The sequence below is a fragment of the Lissotriton vulgaris genome, unplaced genomic scaffold (genome assembly GCF_964263255.1).
Source record: "Lissotriton vulgaris unplaced genomic scaffold, aLisVul1.2 SCAFFOLD_3323, whole genome shotgun sequence".
Taxonomy (NCBI): Eukaryota; Metazoa; Chordata; class Amphibia; order Caudata; family Salamandridae; genus Lissotriton; species Lissotriton vulgaris.
In genome coordinates this window covers 216790-240035 of record NW_028250568.1, presented here as the reverse complement: position 1 = coordinate 240035, position 23246 = coordinate 216790, and positions in this window count along the sequence as shown.

Genomic DNA, 23246 nt, shown 5'->3' with positions numbered 1-23246 from the left:
AAGCGCCATAAGAAAACACACCATCAAAATAATCAGTTCTCCGAATGCCAGAAAAGCATACATTTTAAACTCAATCTCACTCTACATGAGCAGACGCACACAGGGGAAAAACATTACGAATTTCTGTGAATGCCAGAAATTCCTATTTGATAGGCACAGCCTCACTAACCATAAGCGACTCCATACTGATGAAAAACCTTATGAGTGCTCTGAATGCCAGAAAAGCTGCAGAGAAAAATGCTATTTCACCATGAGAAACTCCACACTAGAAAAATCCTTATGCCATAAAAGGTTGAATCTGAAAGACAGTGTTATGCTTCATGAGCGATCTCACTCTGGGGAAAAACCTTATGAGTGCTTGAAATGCAAGCAATGTTTAAAGTACAAATACTTCCCACTAGACATGAGCGAACTCAAATGGGGGAAAAAAGCCTTATGTGTGTTCCGAATGTCAGATGAGGTTTAGTCTTGAATACAATGTAATTTCACATGAGAGAATTCACACTGAACTAAAGCCATATACAGGAGAGGAAAGCCAGAAACGTTATACTCAGAAAGGAGATATCACTAAACATGAGAAATGCATCCACACCAGGTGAAAAGTAAGGCGTATCTTGAGTTGCAGAAAAGCTTCTAACAACCTGACTTTACATGAGAGGGCACATATTGTAGTTGCAATAGAATTCATCAAGAAACTCTTGCAGGATAACTTAGGCTGCCCGCCTGCAACCTCCAAAAAAATTTCAGGCCTGGAAATATTTTTCATTGCAACAGAATCCACAATTTGAGTATCTGAAAGTTGCAAAACACTCAAGGTCTTTACTTTACACAGAGAAGTGTTAGTGCTTGCAAAAATCAACTAATTGCCCAAAAAATCACAATAATAATGTCTTAAATTTTACTCCACCCAAAAGGTTTCTACTCACCCTTGTTTCTTAACATATGACTGATATCTATTTTTTCATGATAGGATTAAGCCTATGCGGAGTTCCTCAGTGAGGAACTCCACAAATTGACAAAAAAACTCTGGCGGTCTACGCGGAGTTCCGCAAGCAGCGGAGTGCGTAAGGGTCATGCAGTTTGTGGTGATTTCATGCCATGTCGGAGGATCATTTGGCCCTTCTCTTCCAGGAAGTTATGTATCTCTTTGTCAAGGGAGCTAGTAAACGCATCCCTGTGCCAGAAGTAGGTCGGGGTTGCTACTCCCACTACTTCTTGGTATGCAAGAAGGACAAAGGCCTGCATCCTAGCTTAGTTCTCAGGGACATCAACCGCTTTCTCCGAAAGGAGAAGTTCAAGTTGTTAATCTTGGCTCAGGTCTTATCTGCCTTCGACCTGGAGATTTGATGGTAGCGCTGGACTTGCAGGACACTTACTTTCATATCCCCGTCTTGCCTACCCACTGGTATTACCTATGGTTCACGGTAGGCCACCCGCATTTTCAGTTTACCAAGCTTCCCTTTGACCTTACCAGCGGCCCCCTCCCCCGGGTGTTCACGAAAGTGATGGCGGTGGTCGCAGCTCATCTGCGCAGATCAGGGGTTCCAGTCTTCCCCTATCTCGACGACTGGCTGTTGAAGGCTCCCACCTCCAGACTACGACGGACTTCCTGCATTTGCTGGGGTTCTCAGTTAACGTGCTGAAGTCGCACCTGATTCCATCCAATAAGCTCCTTTTCATCAGAGCGGTTCTGGACACAACACAGTTTTGGGTCTATCCTTCCTAGCAGCAAGTCCAGTATATTGGGACTATGATACCGATGTTTCAGCCTCCATCCCGGTGTTCGGTGAGAATGACCCTGAGGCTGCTGGGCCTCATGGCCTCCTGCATCCTGCTGGTGCATCATGCCAGATGGCATATACGTGCTCTGTAGTGGGACCTGAAGTTTCAGTGGGCGCAGCACCAGGGGAATCTTTCCGATGACATTCAGATTTCGGAGGGGACTGCAAGTCAGTTGCAGTGGTGGTTCACGAACCAGGATTGGGTCAACAGCAGATCCTTCTACCTTCTCCAACCTGAGTTCACAGTAGTGACTGATGCGTCACTCCTGAGTTGTGGCAGCCATATGGGAATGGTGGAGATCAAAGACCTCTGGTCTCTGGCGGAGTCCAGGCACCACATCAACCCTCTGGAGCTCCGGGCGATTTATCTTGCACTGAAGGCATTCCTTCGTTCTGTCAAAGGAAGAGTGGTGCTGGTGTTCACGAACAACACCACCGCCATGTGGTACTGCAACAAACAGGGCAGGGTGGGGTCGTGGACCGTATGTCAAGAGGCTCTTCGCCTTTGGACATGGCTGGAACATCAGGGCATATCTCTGGTAGTTCAACACTTAACAGGTTCACTGAACGCAAGGACGGACAAACTCAGCCGCCAGTGCATGATGGATCACAAATGGCATCTTCACTCGAAGGTCGTGCTAGGTCTCTTTCAGTAGTGGGGAGAACCTTGGTTAGATCTATTCGCCACCGAAGAGAACGCTCAATGTCAGCAGTTCTGCGTGTTAGAGTTTCCAAAGCGGCTCTCGCTCGGCGACCCTTTTCGTTGCGAGTGGAGTTGCGGCCTCCTGTACCACTTCTGCCAAGATTGCTGAAGAAGATCAAACGCGATCAGTCCCAAGTCTGGTACCCCGAGCTCTTGAGCATGGCCTTCGATCCTATTGTTAACAGATTTCTGAAGTGCATTACTCATCTTTTTCCTCCTTCTCCTTTCATAATACCCTAGTGGGAGTTGACCTCACTTATCTTATGTGTGCTCCCTTTGAGCGCCTACATAATTGTCCTCTTCACCTCCTTAGAAAACTAGTTTTTTGCTTGCCATCACCTCTGCTTGCAGGATGACTGAGCTTCAGGCTTATCCTCCAGACCTCCCTTTCTTGCTGTCCATCCAAACAAAGTAGTCCTCCGTGTAAGCCCTCTTTTCTGCCCAAAGTGATTGCCTCTTTCCACATAGGTCTGACCATCAGATTACCTACCTTCTTCCCACCTCTGCTGTGTTTTTCTCTGCCAGGGGCACAACATATAGACTGTTCACACACTTTCTGTAGTATGCTTTGTTCTGGGCAGATAAACTCTAATCCCCACTCTACTTCTATCCTCGTGTTAGTGCAGCCCGATGTAAACAGTAATTGTAATGTATTTAGATTTACATAACACTTACTACCCCATACGAACTTTGAAGCACTTTTTCGACGAGTAGCACACTACTCTAGGATCCAAAAATGATTAGTGGTGAATTAGTATAGGGAAATATAAAATGTATATGAGAGCTGGACATGTTGGTCTGTTAGTTGGGTTAAAAAAGATTGTGGGGGGATAGAAGAGGGAAGGTTTTGCATTTATTTAGCGCTTGCTACCCCTGATGAAGTGTTGAAGTGCTTTTCGGCGAGTAGCATGCTACTCCAGATCCCAACAAGATGAATAGACAGATCAATTATGGTGGGGAGGTTGTTTTATTGTATACACACAACTGTACACAAATTAATAAAATTCAGATGATGCCCCGTAATGTTGATGCAAAATCATCTGTGCTGGAGTATCTTAGACTCTTGTTGAATTGTACCATCCACCTTGTAGGTACTGCTATTTGTATCAGGTCCACGTTGTAGGCAGACACAAACGCCTAAATTGTGCACTATTTATATTAAGCATAATAAGCATAATGTAAGTGAGCAGATGACAGTAAGCACCGTACAATTAGGTGCTTAGAAGTAGAGTGACATAGAGGGCAATAAGCACACACTAAATCTTTTTTATTATTATTAACAGTCCTCATAAGACCATACAATTCAATACGATGTACAAATAGCCCATTGGGGAACAGTTCAGGCATCATCTGGGGATTACACATCCGAGAAACACAAGTGTCTTTCATGAATAGAAATTGACTACTCCTCCAAGGACTGCACTGTATTATTGACACGGGCGAAAAGGCAAACAAGCAGTCAGGAGGCGCACTGATTGTACACCCCCCACCTGACAGGATGGTGACAGACCCCAACCACCTGCAGGGGAAACGTGCCACCTTACTTAATAGCTGCCAGACGCTTTACTATGTAAGCAGACTAGTGGTTTACAACTGCGCCTACGTTGGGGCACCACATGTTTTTTCCAGCATAATCTGGTGTGCTCCCCCCTGTGTGGTATGAGAGCACCCACTGAAAACTGCACCGTTGTGTAGTCTGGGACAGTGCACCTTCCATGTAACTCTGAACTGGGCCTTTAAATACAGTACTATTTTGTGTGCCTATTTAATTCAGGTATACAAAGAATGTGGTACTACTTGTATACTAGGGTAGGACAAGGAAGATTGAATTTCTATGGTGGCAGAAATGTTTTTGTCAAAGTGCTTTATGCCCTAAATAATCTCCCGTACCCTGAACATAATGAGATTACGTAGATTACACCTCTGCGTGCCTAATGCTGCCATTTGCATTTCAAGACCAGTGATTAATGTGGCTTTATCAAGTTTAAAGCCATTAGGCGTTTCCGACCTGTCTGATACTTGCATATGGAAAAGATGGGTCATTTGAACCTAAAGATAGATAAACATATTCATAGGTCACGATTTATGTCTGCATCTAATATAAAACTGTAAATTAGGAGAGGTGATAAGTGAGAAGTTAAAGGCAGCCGCTAATCGAGCTGCATTTGTACATAGGCCTTCCTATATTATGATTTCTATTCCTGCTTCAGTCTTTAATTGTAATGAATACTTTAATACCCAGGCATGAAGTCATCGTCGAGCTGTTTAGATAATCCACCTGTCTTGCCACTTCTTCCCCACTGCATCCTTAACCAGTGGCCTAGCCAGTGTGCCCTGGGCCCCAAGGCAAGAAAGAAAATGTGACCTCTGCCGTTTATTTGGGCTGTGGAAAACAGCAATAATCATTGTTCTGTGGGCCCCTCCGGCCTTTGTTTGTACTGTGACAAACAGCAGTTATCAGGGTTCAGTGGGTCTTTAAGGCATCTGGGACCTGGTGCCACTGCACCTGCTGCACCAATGGGAAGCTAAGCTCCTGCCCTTAACAGCTTCTATTCTAGCCCCACTGGAGAACCGAAACAGCCAAGTACTGATCTGGCCATATATGCAGGCATGCAGCCGCCTCTTCCATTGAAGGGATTTAAGTCGCATGAAAGCAGCATGCGGGAAACAACCATTATCTGAGGCAAAGTCAACCAAAACCTCTTCTGTTCCAACCTGAATCCATTTAAAACCAGGGACGAAAAAACGGTTCATCGTCTTCTCTTGCTTATCAAAAGGGTAAAACAGATTCATCTAACATTACAGTGTACCACATAAAAAAAATGGTGATTCTGTTTACAAATTAAAACTAGCATGCATTAAGAAAGGGGAGCCTTTGACCAAAATAGCCATTTTCCCTACCCATACTTCTAACACATCCTTTACAAAAAAATGTTAACTACATTGTCATCTGGAAATAGTCATTAGCGCCTACTCATAAGCAAATTACATTTAGAATTCTCTTTCACTTCAAGCTTTCAAAAGTAAATTGCTATAAAAGCAGTATTGAATTTTTTGACATTGTGTACATTATATGACACGCCATAGAAAAAAGGAGTTCTTTATATATACTAAACCTCCAGAAACATTTCGTTAACCAGTTATAAAGTCACATCTAGCTTAGTTAGTTTATAGTCTTCTTTTTAAGAGAAATTATTTCACATTGTTACTGGATCTGCATGGCTAAACACTTATAAGGTCCCAAAGGCGAGACCTATTGGCTATGCCAATGCTTGTTATTGATTGAGTACAATGAGCAGCAGCACTTTTGATTAGGTCCCGAAGAAAGCCGCAAACACCTCTTTGGAGGGTTAATAGGCTGAAACATGTTGACCTCTTATTAACTTTCACTCTGCTGCCCCCACTACCCTGAGCTCATTTTTGTGGTATTTCGTATACCATTCTCTAAAACAAAACATGCCTGAACTCCTCCCTCTCAGTGAGGGGGCTGGACCCTGTACTGTAACTAGGTATAACGGTGGGAGGAGGTTCTGAATGAGGAAGCATGCCAACTATGGTGGGTGAGGGAAATCTTCCCTTTAAAGGGATATTTCATCTTAGCTAGGTGTTCATTTGCAACAGTAATCCTCATAGACCCAAGGGTTTCTTGATTGTGGTGGAAATACATTTTTACCCCTTCATTGTACGTTTAAGCACAGACCAGTGCTTGAAATGTTGTGATCAATGTAGGAAAAATACTCTATGCACTGAGAAAATGTGTTAAAATAACGGAAAGTTGATAATTGCATTTAATACCTTGTCATACCTGGATTTATCTAGAAGAAAAGTCTGTTAATTCAAGCAGATTTTTAATACCACACGGTATAAGAAATTAGGGGATCTTTATCTGATATCTTTATCAGTAAATTATCTGAAATTATTGCACATATACTTTTGCAAGTATTATTTCTAAAGATAAAGGAACCTCTATATTTGTCCTTTCTAAACTAACTCCAGTGTGTTTTAACTACAATAACCACCTCTCTCAAAGCAATATTGTGCTTGGTTTAGTGAGAAAGCTAAATGACCTAGGAGAAACCAGGACTGTGCGTCAGTATTTTTCTTAGGAAGCTTTAGGTTAGAGAGTGAAAACACTTTTTAGAATGCCCCAAAAATTGTGATAAAGATATTTCAATATGTTTGACAAAAAGAATAGGTACATTTCATGACAATATGGAAATGGGAAATAAAATAATAGAAACAAATATTTACACCACATGACAAAAACATTAGAGACTACATTTCAATAATATATAGGAAATACTGAGGTTCATGTATTAATAATCCATTTGGTAAAACTGGTTGCTTGTGGAGTCAGCACACTACTGTGTCTGTGATGGCTTTTAAATAAAGGCATTTTTAATGCACCCCATTTTACTTTCAGATTCACAAATTTCCCCTTGGGTTACTACCTCCTGTTACTGTTTTTCAGCCCATGTATGGTTTCAAAGCTTAATGCATACCTTAAGGATGTATTCCGTATTTAGAAGGGACACTATTAATATTCCCCTTCCAAATTCTTAATTGTTAAATGGGCTTAATACATTTCAAAAAGCGGTTTAGCATTTGCAAACTCTGTGAATTACCGAACCAGTGTATTTTTGAACAATAAAACCCTTGTTACATGAGTCAATTGTTCTCAATTCCCTCCAAATTAAGTTTGCTAATAATGTTAGTTGAATGATAACCGGTGCACGTACCTATTTAGTGTTAGTGTTGCTTCAGATCAAATAAAAACCATCACACATAACTCTTACACAATACTTAAAGACAGAATTTGTGACATCCAGCTTTAATGTTTTCTTAAATATATTTGCAAATGTTGTCACTTAAACAGGAAAGCATCTAAACCGGTCTCTGGACATAAAATAGGTTGTAATCATAATCTTTCGATACATTTTTTGAGTTCCAGGAACAATGTGTGTTATCTGTGTTTACTCTAAACCACTATAATAAACATTTTCAATGCTTTTATATTTGATCTGTTTGTACTGGTTTCTATTGCAGACAATAATCTAGATTTAGAACAAGGATCTATTCCACCCATGGCTTTTAAAACCTAGTTATCATTGATCTCTTTAAGTGTTATCGCAATTAAAACTGTAATAGAACTGATCTGAGAGATGGACCTTCAAAGTCAATTTATTGAACAAACTATGGAGTTAAAATCTGAATAGATTAGATCCACAAGCATTGCCTCACCACTGTATTTTACATCAATAGATTACTAATCAGCACATGTTGTCTAAGTACAATTCACTCATCTTCAATTTTTCACGGAGCTCATGCTGTGTCTGTGTGAATTCTTTTAAAATATGACATTTAAATGTCCAAAAGTTTAAGAATTCTAGTTTCAAGCCTGGTCAAACCTTAATGAATGCTATACCTAAAGATGCCCTTCTGTTCCTACATTTTATTGTGCACCATGATTCAGAAATAGCATGTTTTTTATTTCGGAGGTAAAATTCTAAACATATTTATTGTTGTTGCCATCTGAAACATGATCACTAATTGGGAAGATAACAACAAGTGGTCCGGTGATGCTTGCTGGAATGGGAAGTGTTTAATCAAAAGGTGGATTGAATTCAAGTTTAGGTGACAATTTTACAAAAGTGTATGGATTTTGTATATATTTAAAATTGTTGATCTCTAAAAAGGCTTAAATCAAAAAATCGAATTGAAATTCAAGTTTATCATTTTAATCCTATCGTTAGAAAAGATGTAATTTTGAACTCCATGAGGTGGTTCCTTTCAAGAAAGCATTCAGATTGTAATCATGAGTCAAATAATGCTGAGAAGGTTAAAATATTCAAATTGAATTCTAATTACACATGAAATGTTCATTGTTCAATATATTTCTCTTAGTATTTTAATGTGAGGACTTTATTGCTTAAGGAAAATAATTAGTATTTGTTTTTCTATATGTAGCAAGCATTACATTCATGAAACCACTGTATCCCACCTTCTTTCTTTCCTTTCCTGTTCTTTATGAACGTTTCTATTGTTGAACTTTAAAGACTGCCCGAAATTAAGAATTGTGCTGTTCCTAACTTTGCTTAGTTACAGTTTGTTCTGTTTTGCTTTAATAATCAGCTTATGTTTATTAGGTTTTATTATTCAATAAAATGTTTCAAACACAACAAATGGTAGTTGATATGTGTTTACAACTGCAGCATTTTTTATTGTATGGGCACTTTCAAAGGGGCCACAAAATATTGTCTGCAGGTTGACGGAGTACCACATTGACATCAGCAGGCAGAGTTTTGGGAAGGTGATTGGGGGTATATGTAAGGTTGGAGTAGGGGGAACAACGCATGTACATTGTGTGGACTGTGACTCCTTGAGTTATTGTGAGGGATACCATGCTACCCTGTAATTGAAACCCCTAGTGATTATTATCAACAAACTTTATTCGGTTTTATGAAAGAAAACCATAAAAGTCATACATAAAATGATAAAACATTTTCCAAGTTACAGATTGACAAATATAATATGTACAAGTTAATCAAAACACAAGATAAAAATTAATGAAGTTCAGTACAGAAGTCAATCGCAGTTTGACCTAAGTCTAACAGCGAACCGTAAAAAGTAAAGCGTATGCAAAACAGTGTCATTAGAGAGCAGTTGTAAAAAGATAAGAGCTGGTCTTACCCTCCTAAAACCAGTTTTTTTGAGAATGGGAATAATAAATAACTTTCTAGGGACAGCATAAAAATGACAAAACATTATAAAGTGCATCATGTCCTGACGAGACTCACTGTTGCAGCTACAGGGCATGAGGCACTGGCCTCTGTGGAGGACACGAGGGTGTGCCATGTGGTAATGGAAGAGGTTGAGCCAAAACCGGGTCATTGAAAATGATTATGGATGCTTTTAAGCCCTAGAAGATAAGGTTCGCTGGTTGGTACGGTTTTTAACACAATGTACATACGCACACTAGGCTTACACCGCTCATTTCCCTCTCTATCACAGTGGCTTATTCCTAAAAAACACTCTTTGACCAGAGAAAAGTCACTCTTACATCTGCGCTCAGGGTTAGCGAATAGTTCCTACCTACCCTGGAGAGGCCAACTCTTATATACTGGAGCCATCGGATGCGTGAGACACGGTCAAGTGAAAGGCATTCACGTAGGATGTCTTTGCTAAATGTATTTTCTTGCTTAGCCCAAATATTAAACCACAAAGCCAGGGGACGGAAAGCCAGTACATTTTAGAGGAAAGGCATTCTCAACTCTTTGTGCACGACATAAAACAAAGTGCTTTGTGGGACAGAAAGGGTCATTTGGAGGAAAGAGTTTCCAGTACTTTGCACTGCTCCTACCCCAATGTGGCCCAAAATCTCACTCCCATAACTAACCTTTGACATATATTTGTCTTCATATGTCTTCAAAAGAGCCCCTATTGGCTTCCCTCCCCCTCTGCTGGTAAAGTTAAAAACAGCTGCAAAAGCTTTCACTAGATCCCCTCTCTTCCAAGTAAGCAAAGGGCACCAACTCAAGGAATCGTCAAACACAACTCCCAAATAGGAGAAAACATTGGTCTTCGGTATTGATGAAAATCAGAGTTTAATAGTGAACTGCTTAGCTTTACGAGGTCCCACCTGCATAATGAACGACTTGGCATGATGAAACAACAGATCCAAGTCCTCCATAAAAAGGGCAAAAGAATTCAGAAGAAGTTGTAGGCCCCTAGCTGTCCTCGCCAAGAGGATTCCGTCGTCCGCGTATAGGAGGACTGGCAGGCTATGCTTGCCTACCTGGGGACAATCCGCATTTGTGGCCAAAAGGGCTTTCTCTAAGCAATTAATAGATAGGTTAAAAAGAAAGGGTGCTACAATACACCCCTGATGCACCCCTCTCTTGATGTCAAGCTGACTGGTCACTTTCAGGTCCTTTGAATAGCTGACAACCGCAGTTTAATTACGGTGAATAAAATGAAATAAAAGGCGGATATGGCGAGTGGACCTCTTACGGTGCGAAAATCATAAGCATCGTTCATTCGGACATAATTGTCGATCTGGGATGGCATTTACTGATGCTTCCTGCTCTTAACCTATTGTCAACAAGCAGTGACATACACAGATAAGGAGGCTTCCGTTTGATATTCTCTACTGACGAATACACTACATCTTATACCCAGCCACCATAAGGCTGGGACGGAATTATAACCAGTCAGAAGGCTTATTGACAATCTTCGATATTTGGAAGCCCTGAAGAAGTCATGGGTATTCCCAGTACGACGAAACAAGTGTTGGCGTGAAGTATTCCAAGATACCACACATTAAAGACCTTTGGAACCATCTATTTTGTTATTATTACGATATAACTGTACATGCAAACTGTATATCAATATTTTATATTGGTGTGATAGAGATTTGTAGAAATTGCTAATGATCCATGATCATATCTGGGGTAATTTGGATGATTAACCATACTCTAGGCACCCAATACCAATATATTACGGCAGAACTACCACCTGAATAACGTGAAGCGCCACAGCTATCCAGGACATAATCATCCTACTTTGTACATAGTGAATAAAATGATGTTACTGTCAATGCCAATGGAGGACATCAACTGCCACAGCTTGGACCTATTAACACAGTTGAATGCTGAGGACAGGTCCATGAAAGCTAGGTATATGGGGCTGGAACGAGCCACAGTGTACTTGTTCAGAACCATGTACAGGTTTAAACACTGTTCCACAGTGGAACGACCTGGGCGAATGCCGTTTTGGATATTGGATAAAATGTTGTTTTCCTCTACCCATGATACAAGTGTGTCAAGTACCATGCGGCCCACCACCTTCACCACAGAGTCCAGCAGAGAAATGGGCCTATAACAATAGGTACTGTCCCGTTATCCCTTTTTAAATGCCGAGACTATAATAGATAAAGCCAATCTGGACTGCAGTATTGATGACAGCTGTGAGGACAGGAACCCAGGTTTTTAAGTGGGCGATGTAGAGATCTGGTGGGATCCCACCTGGCGCGGGGCCTTGTTTTTAGATAGACCCAGAATACCGGCACTCACCTCTTGCGTGGTGAAAATAAGTTCCGACTTGCCTTCCACCCTTTCCTGCCCCTCAATTGGTGGGGTATCCGACTGGAAGATACCCTCAAAATTATGTACCCAATCGTCCTCTGTGATTTGGGCATCCAGTAAATTAGCATTATTTCCAGATAGAAATAGGCTGTTAATAATGCCCCAGAACTTTGAGCTATTACGCAAGTGTACTAGCCTCCACTAAATTGATCCAGGCCTCCTCCTTCAGGACAGACTCGCGAGTTGCTAGAGCAGCCTTATATGCTCTTCTTCGTCTTTTGACCGCCTCCCGGTCTTGGGGTTTAACACCCAAGGCCTGTCTCAGGTTCCTGGAAGCCTGGGAGCACGCCGAGTCAAACCATGGTGGACCTGGTTGCTAACAGGCCTGTAGAAAGTTCCTTATGACAGTAGACATGGATCCAAATGCACCCATGATGTCCGGAACACTTGCCTCATCGTCGAGACAGGTGGCAAACTCGCTGCGACACAGAGTTAAAAGGGACTCGTAGAGTAGCTCTGGGAAAATACACCCCCACTTTACGCTCCTTCCCTCTTCCACCTCTTTAAAGGGGACACTAGCCCCCAGCCCACCTTGGTGTGTCAGAGTGTTCGGGTCCAGCCAATTGAGACACAAATGGGGTTGTGGTCACTGCATTCACTCGCCTGCACAGAAAAATCGGTAACCAGAGAGTAAAAGGGGGTTTATACAAAGGTGAAATCAATAACGGCCTCACACCCTCTCCTAATAAAGGTGGGAGTAATATCTGTTTTCCCCAGAGGCAGCTTATTTATTACAGATGTTAGATCAAATTCGAGCAAGATGGAGTTAAGCTAAACACCCTTGGGAGTATGTTCCATGTGTAAGCCTGCTTGTCGTGCACAGCCCATAGCTTCCACTCCTTACATGTTGTCCCTACACATGTGTTAAAATCCCCTGTTAAAAAAATGTAGTGATAACTCTGACCTTTCAAGATGCTATGCTGAAGTACAGACCCCAGCAGAGTTATGTTTCCCTCATCCGGGTGTGTAACTCCAGCGTTGAAAAAGTTACCAGAGCAGCTTGCTCCTTCCACTGGGCAACAACATCACATGTAAATTGAGAGAGACATACAGTGAGGTATTGTAAGAAACTGGCTCTGTATACTGCACCAAAGTGAGGTACAGTGTGTTTAGAGTCCAAGGGTCTCCAGAGGTCGGCAGAGGTTAAAGTTAGATAGAAGCTTACTCTCTAAAGTGTTAGCTTGGTCGAGCAGTAAGGCAGTATCAGAGGACAGTGTTAAGCATTTGATGTACACACTCAGTCAGAAAACGAATTCACACACTCAAGAACTGAACTCTAGTCCAATTGTTTTTGTATAAAAAAATATATTGTTTTATTTCTAGAACCAAGCAAGCCTGGCACAGGTAAGCATAAAAATACTTTGCGGTAATCATTTACTTGTATGAACACAGTTCAAGTATGCAGTACAAATTGTACTTTGTTTGATTTACAGGGGAGAAGTAGTATGCAACACTTAGCAAATACAGTACATTGATATGAATAGGCATTTTCACTAAATTGCAGTTAATAACTTTTTGCTTTACTTTTCTAACTCAGTGCTGGATACCTAGATTCAGCACTGGTACATTTCCTAGAAACAGCTAAGTAATTACGCTTTGGTTATTCGCATGATTTTTAAAGAATATTTACAGTTTTCAAAACTCCACACTTGGAAACTTTTTGGAGCAGTACATTGAAATGAAGGTAAGTTACTTTTCGTGTTACTTTTCTAACTCCGTGCTGGATACCTAGATTCCGTCCATCATCCCCTTTTGTATCGCTTTGTTTGCCCTAAGTTGGCAGGGTATGCTCAGACGTGAGTCCCTTGCTCACTTTGCCACTTGATTCAAGATAGCCTCGTTATTGAGGGTTACGAACCCGAAACCGGTCCCAGGATGCTTGTTTCCGGTCCAGGAAAGACATGGCTTGGCAGTTCGGGCTGGACTGTTCCCATGAGGCACAGAGTCCAACTGATTTGCATATGGCCATGTCTGAACTGGGGTGGTGGAGTGAGCTAAATAATGGTGATGGATTAAACCCAGATCAGTTGACTGGGGATGAGTGTTTGATTTGCTCAAACGCTCCGTCCATCATCCCCTTTTGTATCGCTTTGGATACCTAGATTCAGCACTTGGACATTCCCTTGAAACAGGTAAGTAAACATGTTTTGGTTATTTGTGCAATTTAAAAAAATATTTTTAGATTTCAAAACTCCACACTTCGAAACATTTTGGAGAAAAAGTGTCCATGTTATCCAACGGTGGGAAAACAGGTTAACGGTTCTCAGGTAAGTAATTGACTGTCGGAGTTAAGTTTCTGGGGTTAGACTCAGGGGATCTCCCAGGGTCAGTGATGCACTGTTGTTGCACCCTCAGCGGCACTAGGACAGACGGGTGCAGAGTGTTGAGGCCCAATGTTATCCTATGGAGGATAGGGGGGCTTCGTTTGGTGGCGGCTGGCAAGCAGGCCACAGGATTGTGGGAGCAAAGCTTCTAGGGTTTAGCTCAGGGCAAGTTGGGGACCAAAGGTGCACCCTCAGCGGCACTAGGGCTGTTTTGAGGTTGGGTGCCCTGTTGATTTCAATGGAGATTCCAGGGGACAAAGAAACACTGCAGGCTTGTGGACGAGGATATTCCAGGAGCGACCACCACTTCGAGTGGTAAGTTGGGATCTTGTAGGTTGGTTAGGCACCGCTGGGTTAGGCACACAAGGCCGTGGGGCATTGGATGTAGGGGTGCCTTTGGACGTCGCATTTTCTTACCCGCTCCGGTCACGGTGGAGGGAGTCCTCTGGATTGAGGCGACAGACGTCTTCTGGAGGCTTGAGGCAAGTCATGGGTCACCGGATCTCGGGTCAGGATCGCCGGAGGGACCTCCTTGTGGTGTTTTTCCACTCGAGCTTGGGTCGGGTTCGGCGGGTGTGGAGTGGGCTGGATTCTCGGTTTTTGGCTGGCACCAGAAGCTGCAGTTTAAATACGTCAGGTGTTCACACGAGAAACAGTCTTGAAAGTGAAGGCAGGCAGGTCCTCTGGGGTCTGTGAGGGTGCTGGCTGCTGGAAAGGCCGGGGTTTCGCAGGAGCAGGTTCAAGGGGATACAGGGCTGGGGCCAAGTCAGTGGACTTCGCCCTCTTGTTAGCTCTGCACGGCTTCTCATCCTTCTTCTCTTCTTTTCTTGTTGTTGCTGGATCTCGGGAAGGAAGGTTCAGGCTGCCACTAAATACTAAATTTAGGGGTGTTACAGGTAGGTGAAGGGCAGGGACCAATGGGTCCCTTCCCTGGAGTGGGTACACCCCTTATTCTGTCACTCTCCAGTGGGAGGGGGGCAGGAGCCTGTCCCTGGTTGGCTGGGTCCCCCAATACTCATTATGGTAGGGACTGGAGGATGTGCTTCACCTCGCCTCCCCCACCTTAGGGGTGGAGTTGGCACAGGTGGGCACACCTCTCTTCCGCACTTGTTTTTTCCGCCGGTTCTCCCGCCCAAAGTGGGGGGTAGAACCACTGAGGACCCATTGCTGAAAGCGGCAAATGGTCTGGAGAGTCTCAGAAAGGTGAAGCTTCCCCTTCTTGAACCCTGCCTATCCTGGGGGAGGAAGCTTGGCACCTCTTCCCAGGATGTGCATTGTTTCAGGCCCCCGAGAGCAGCAAGCTCTCGACCCAGGCGTCCAGAAACATGTCTGGTGGTGGCAGCCTAAGCAGCCACTCAGTCAGGTCACTAGGAGTTGGTCGAGTTTCAGGGGGCATCTCTAAGATGCCCTCTGTTGTGCATTTTACATTGAATACCACTCTGGCATCAGTGTGGGTTTAATGTGCTGAGAAGTTTGATACCAAACTTCCCAGTCTTCAGTGTAGCCATTATGGTGCTGTGGAGTTCGTAATGACAAGCTCCCAGCACCATATATACTTAATGGCAGCACTGCACTTACAATGCCCAGGAATAGACTTGGGCACTGTAGGGATATAGGGCTCATGCACCTGTACACTCACCACTGGCATAGGGCACCCAGCTAGAGAGGTGACTGATGTATGCCAGGGCAGTGGTTTGTGGGCATGGCACACAAGGATGTGTGCCATGTCGACTCTTCACTTTGTTCTGCACCAAGTTACTGCAACAGAAACCCACTGTTCGAGGCATATGAGCTGCAGAATTCAGACTTTGTGCATAGATCGCCATCTGGTGTTTGATTTGGATGCTTGCACCTTGTTGACTTTGAAGGAGTCTTTTGTAGTCACGAGATAGGTGACTCCTCCCTTGGGCGATAGTGTGCATGGGCATCGACTCCATCCTCAGATGTTTTTTTTCCGCCATCAGGTTCGGATGTAACTTCTGCTCTCCGGTTCGGCACCATATCTCCAAACCTTTTCGACGCGCAAACCATCATGAAATTCGACGGTATTGTTTCTCGATCGTGTGACCTTCGACGCGCTCCTCAAATATCCATGCTTGGTTGCACATTTCTGGCTTCAAACAGGAGGTACAAACAACTATCCTCAACCAGGTGTTCAATCAGCAACACCTTTTTGGACCGGCTGTAGACACCAAAAAATTAAAAAGGACACGGAGACTGCTAAATCCATGGGAGCATTACAGTCTCCATCCACACGTGGTTCCTTTTGCCGCTCCTTCTACAGAGGATAATCCAAGAACATTGGTAGAGACACTACGTCCTCTTCATACAAAAACACCATACAAACATATACCAGTAGGGGATATTTTAGAGGTGGATACAGGGAAAGTAACAACAAAGGGAGAGGTTGAGGTAACAACAACACTCGCACCTCCCCCGCTAGTAAGCAGGGACTTCCCTCCAGCCCATTCCACTCCGGTATGAGGAAGACTATCACAGTTCCTACCTGTCTGGAATTCCATCACTATGGACAAGTGGGTAAGACATATTATTCAGTATGGCTACTGCCTAGAACTTTCTGCTACTCCCCTCAACTTACCACCCAAACAGCGTCCAATGTCCGGGGAACATCTAACACTCCTCAAACAAGAAGTTCTTTCACTGCTTCAAAAGCATGCAATAGAACCAGGTCCCATACAACATCAATGAACAGAGGTTTACTCCCTGTATTTCCTAATCCCCGAAAAAGACGGGACTCTAAGACCAATACTGGACCCTAGACCTCTTAATTTCTACGTCCAATCAGATCATTTTCACATGATCACTCTGCAGCAGATCCTTCCACTGCTTCAAAGAGGCGACTTCCTTGCCACACTAGATCTCAAGGACTCCTACTTCCAAATTCCCATTCACCCTGCTCACAGGAAATACCTAAGATTCACAGTGGACGGCCAGCATTATCAGTTCAAGGTCCTTCCATTTGGGGTGACCACAGCACTCAGGGTGTTCACAAAGTGCCTTGCAGTAGTAGCAGCGCACTTAAGAAGGCAGCAAATCCACGCATTTCCATACCTGGACGACTGGCTCTTAAAAGCCAAGTCATATGTCAGTGTGTTCATCACACTTATCAAATGATCCAGCTATTACACGACTTAGGGATCACACTGAACTACACCAAGTCACACCTTCAACCCTCCTACGTACATCAGTATCTACGAGCTACAACAGACACTTGCAAAGCTCTAGCATACCCCAATCCAGCCAGGATAGCCAGCATGCAAACCCTCATCACCAAGTTTCAGCCTCAACACTCTCTCTAAGCACAAGTGTTTATGCAGCTAATAGGGATGATGGCCTCTTGCATTTTCATCGTACGTCACGCAAGACTTCAGATGCGCCCTTTACAAGCATGTTTGGCATGTCAGTGGAATCAGGCTCTGGGACAATTTATAGATCTGGTGTTGGTAGACAGCCGCACACATCGCACTCTGCAGAGGTGGAACACACACAACCTTTCCAAAGGACGGCCGTTCCTAGAGCCAGTTTCACAAATAGTGCTAACAACAGATGCACCACTCACCGGCTGGAGAGCCCATCTCCTAAATCACACAATTCAGTGCAAGTGGACCACACAACAAAAAGCGCTCCACATCAATCACCTGGAACCACTGGCAATATTTCTATTTCCAAGTACATCTTCTCAACAAGGCTGCCTTAGTCCGGATGGACAATATGACAGCAATGGACTACATACAAAAGCAACACATTCTTTGCAGCTGTCTCACCTAGCGCAAAGTATATGGAGGTGGGCCATTACACAAAACATATATCTCCTGGTAGAACATCTTCCAGGAGTAAACAATCAGATAGCGGATCTGTTAAGTCATCAGACTTAACAAATACACGAATGGGAACTTCATCCACAAGTCCTTCAACCTTTCTTCCAAATGTGGGGTCAATCTGAGATAGATCTGTTCGCAACACACTCAAACGCAAAATGCCACACCTTCGCTGCCAGGTTCCCAAACCCGTTGTCCAAGGGCAATGCAATATGGATGAACTGGTCAGGGAGATTTGCGTACGCTTTTCCGCCACTCCCATTCATCCCACTAGTAGTACGCAAGCTCAAACAGCCGTCTCTCAAGATGATCCTGGTTGCTCCCATATGGGCACGGCAACCATGGTTCACAACACTCCTCGAACTCTCAATAGTTCCACACCAAAAACTACATCTGTCCCCAAAACTGCTGACGCAGAACCATGGAGAGATAAGGCACCCAGATCCAGCACAACTGAATCTAGCAATCTGGCTCCTGAAATCTTAGAGTTTGGTTACCTGAACCTCCCACGGACTGTATGAATATTATTAAAGAAGCCAAACGCCTGACTACTAGAGCTTGCTATGCAGCTAAATGGAAAAGATTTGTCATTTACTACAATAAAGAGAAAATTGACCCATTAGATGCTTCAATTCAGAACATTATTTGCTATTTACTACATCTACAAAGATGAAATTTTGCATACTCATCAATCAGATTACATCTACCTGCTCTTGCAGCCTACTTACAAAACGGGCAACATTTGTCATTGTTTACGGTACCTGCTATCAAAGCCTTCATGGAAGGCCTTAAAACAATAATTCCAACCAGACTGACACCATCTCCAGTGTGGAACCTAAACAGTGTTCTTACTAGGCTCATGGGTCCCCCGTTTGAGCCTTTACACAAATGTGAATTACAATTCCTTACATGGAAAGTAGCTTTCCTTGCCGCAATCACCTCTCTCAGGAGAGTAAGTGAGATTCCGGCTTTAACCGTACAAGAACCATTTTTACAAATACATCGCAACAAAGTGGTTCTTAGAACATTTCTTCCAAAGGTGATTTCTCCATTCCATCTTAATCAATCAGTAGAGTTACCAGTATTTTTCCAAAACCCTGATTCTGTAGCGGAAAGAGGTCTTCACACGCTTGATGTCAAAAGAGCTTTACTTTATTACATAGACAGGACTAAACCCTTTAGGAAAACAAAACAACTGTTTGCGGATTTCTCACCACCTCATAAAGGCAACTCAATTTTCAATGCTGGAATTTCCAGGTGGATAGTAAAATGCATTCAAATATGCTATCAGAAAGCAAAATGCATGATAACAATTCCCCCTGGAGCGCACTCAACACGCCAACTAGGGACTTCCATAGCATTCTTAGGCAACATTCCCCTAGAAGATATTTGTAAGGCAGCAACATGTTCTACTACATACACCTAAACCAAACACTATTGTGTAGATGTACAGGCAAACACTTTTTCAAACCATTGCAACAGATACAGGCAACCACCGCTAGGGGAGACACGGCTGTACAATCTATGCACAGAGTGTGAATTCTGCGACTCATATGCCTCGAACGGAAAATGCTACTTACCAGTATGCATCGGTTCTTGGCATGTATAGCTGCAGAGATTCACACGCCCCCCACCTCCTCGTAACCTGTATCTGTTCCAGTGTTATCTTAGATACTTTCTCATGGACATCTCTGTTTCTTACAAACTTCATCATTTCCCTTCATGGCGAAAAGCAATCTGAGGATGGAGTTGATGCCCATGCGCACTATCGTCCAAAGAAGTCACCTATCTTGTGACTACAAAAGACTTCTTCCAAGACAACAACAAGGTGCAAGCATCCGAGCCCCACACCAGATGGCCATCTATGCTCAGAGTGTGATTCTCTGCAGCTCTACATGCCAAGAACAGATCCACACTGGTAAGTAGCATTTTCCTTCCTACAGGGAGCGGAGATTTGTATTTGTATTTGTAGTTGAATTTATAGGGCGCGCAGCTCCCCACAAGGGGTCTCCCGACGCCAATAGAGAAATAATTACGCATCGTGATGCCAAGGACAGCTAGAGAAACAAAGGTGATAAGCCCCCTCTTGGCTCTCCCTGACCTGGATGGGGTAGCTGGAACAAAGAGGGTTTTATAGCCATCCAGGTGCTAATTATTGTCTCCAGCCCAAGTTTGCTGGAGGCATATCACATCAAAACTCTTAACAAGGGCCAACCATTCGGTGTTCCCAATCTTACTCTTCAGCCCCGCGATATTCCAAGAAAGAAATGTACACCCTCCATTCACACTCGATACCTGTTCCGGGGGCGATACATTTCCCTGGGATGCGGGTGCCACAGGGTCCGAGGGACCCTCACATCGTCAATCGCAATCTTCCTATGAGCTCATAGGAGTAAACCTATTTGCTGTGCTAACCACTATAATCCCCTCTGCTCGACCCCTATGGCCCACCTTTTGGAGCCGCTCGCGCTGGGACTGTAGGCGGTAATAATTGGGTCTGTAGAGATATCCCAGCGGGAGTGTCAAGATTGCTGAGTTCCAACACCTGTAGTTAGACTGGGCAACCGTGGTTAAGATTCGGTTTACCATGACTGGATTGTTAAAATTGATGATATTGTAGTCCCCAAGCCAGGATTTCTTGGCGCTACCAACCCACTGTGACTGGCGCACCATGAGAATTTGGTTTTCAACCCTAAGCCCAGGGGCAATGTTTTAATTGAGCCAGTGCACCACCTTATTGTTCAGCTGGTAAAAGTCTTCCTTAGTCCCGGGTTTGAGGCATGGTACTCTAGCTAACACCACAACAAGCGTCGTGGACTCTGGTAGGAGATGAATAGAGCCCAAACTAGGATAATAGTTATTCTAGTCCGGGGGCATGGCTTCCAGCCCTTCCCACCTATCATCGGAACTGTACAATCCGCCCACTTTGAAACCCTGAGACTGAAAAGATACTGGGTTCTGGGTGCCCCCGCCTCCCTCCGGTTGGCTGGACGGTGCTGAGGGTCAGTCCTGGGTAATAGGTGCAGTTGTATCTCCTACATGTGACTAGGCTGCTTCGTGATAGACACTGCTCTGTCTCCTGCTTCTGTGCCACTACCACTGGGACTGGAAATGGTGGTCGAGATCGTAGGCCTTGTAAGAGGGATACTTGTGGAGAGAAGGACACGGTCCCTTTGCAAGTAGCTATCAGTGCAGACAGGTTGCTTTCCAGTGCAGAAAGTCGGAGTAGGATGGGGTCCAATGTAGTTCCAAATGCTGACAGCTAGGCTGCTTTGAGCATGTCTAACAAAATTGCATCCAGGTTAGGAAACTGAACCTTGTCAAATTGAGTAACCTCTGGTATACGGCCACATGCAGAGGAAAGAGGAAGGCTTTAACTGAAGCCCTGCGCAAGAAAGACTTGACATTAGTAAGAGGAGGCAGAAAGGAGTACTGAAGAGCCACAGTTTTAGCGAAGCGTGACTGGGAGGAACAGCACTGGCAGGAGCTTAAATCTGCCGCCCAGATGAAAGACCCAACCTTATTTTGGGAGTTAATTAATAAAGCCAATAGAAGGGGTGCTGATCCTATCCCAAACCACATTACAGAGCAACAATGTACACCCATTTTCTCAACCTGTACTGTGGCGTAGGAGAATCTCAGTCCCCACAAAGCGCTCCTGTAAGATCTGGATCAGAGAACTCTGTACCAGCAGAACCCTTTTCAATCAAAGAGGTACATGTGGTCATTAAGGGATAGCCCCGGGAAAGGCTGCCGGCCCGATGGTCTTCCTGGAGATCTACTCTTATATGATCCTGTGCTTTGGGCCACATTTATTTCCCTCCTAATGAATCTTATTGCAAGGGGCCACGCCATCCCCGATTCGTGGAAGGGAGATGAGGTGGTAACCATATATATAAAAGGTGCTAGAGAGGACCCTGCCAACTACAGGCAGATTAGCTTAATCGATGTAATCCAGAAGGTAGTTGGCAGGTTCATTGTCTCCAGGATAGGGACTTGGATGGAAGAAGGGAACATTCTCTCACACTTCCAGGCAGGTTTCAGACAGAAGGTGGGCACGATGTACCAGGTATTCAGATTTTTTATGGTTTACTGGAAAATCGTGACCATCGGGAAAGGCAGTCTATACCTGGCCTTTATAGACCTAAAGACCGCCTTCGACTTGGTGCCCCGCGATAAATTTTGGCAGGTGCTGCAAGACCTGGGCCTCCCCATTTCTCTTCTTGATTTTATTAAGAAACTTCACGAGGGGAACTATGTCAAAATCAGATAGGGGATCAGGGGCAGTTGACAGAGAGGGTGGCAGTGAACAGGGGGGTACGCCAGGGCTGTGTGTTGGCCCAGACTTTGTTCTCTCTCTTCGTTAATGGGGTGGTAGACCGTTTGAGAGAGGACCCAGCCGATGCCCCAGTCCTGGCGGTGGAGAAAACATCTACCCTGCTCTTTGCCGATGACACCCTCCTGATGTCTTCAAAAACTGCTGGATAGGTTTAGCTAGTTTTGTGTGGAAAGGGGCCTAACCATCAACACCAAGACCAAGCTAATGACCCTGTCACCTTCAAAAAGATTTTGGAATAAAATCTCCCTTAATGGTATTCCACTAGAGGTGGTTGAGTCGTTTGACTATTTGGGAGTTCGGGTTAATAACAGGATGAATTGGAACTCCCACATGGCCAAAATGCTTCTCAACCACAAGCGAGTGTCAGTAGCAATTCTAAGAGAGCAGTGAGTGTCTACTAGTAAACCAATAGCTCCGGCCCTTAAGGGAAAGCATTGTCTTCGGCAGTATACAGGTCTGAATTATGGGGGTTTGAGAACACCATTGACCTGGTTAGATCTGAGAATAAGTTCCTTAGAGGTCTGGTTTCTCTTCCAGCCTCCACCCCTTTAAAGCCCCTCTGTCGGGACATGTATGTATGTATGTATGTATGTATGTATGTGTGTGTGTTCTTATATAGCGCTCGACTGGGTAAACGCTCGATTAAAGACATAGTACGTCTTCGCCCTCTATTATTTTGGGTACGCCTGAACTGGCAAATTATGCAGCAGCCTTCGACGAACTCATTAAATTGAACACCTGTAATAACATCAAGTGGATAAGCAAACTTAGGCAGCTTGTCTCAAATATAGGGTTGAGCGAAACGTGGGCCAGCCAGTGCCCGCCACCCAAACAAACAACTAGGAAAGTATATTTGGAATGGGTGCAGGCAGAGGAGTTACATAGTTCCAAATGGGGGCCCCTACTGAGCAGTTTCTGGAGCACAAACCTGTTAGGAAGCTCGAACCGTTTCTCGACTTGATTCAAAATCCCAGAGACAGGACACTCTATTTAAAGCTGAGGTTTGGAACCCTCCCGATTAATGAAATCACAGCAGGCTGGAACAAGTGTAATTCGCCATCTGTTCCCTGCCCAGGGTGTACAGCTCCCACGGAGTCACTAGCCCATTTTCTTTTTG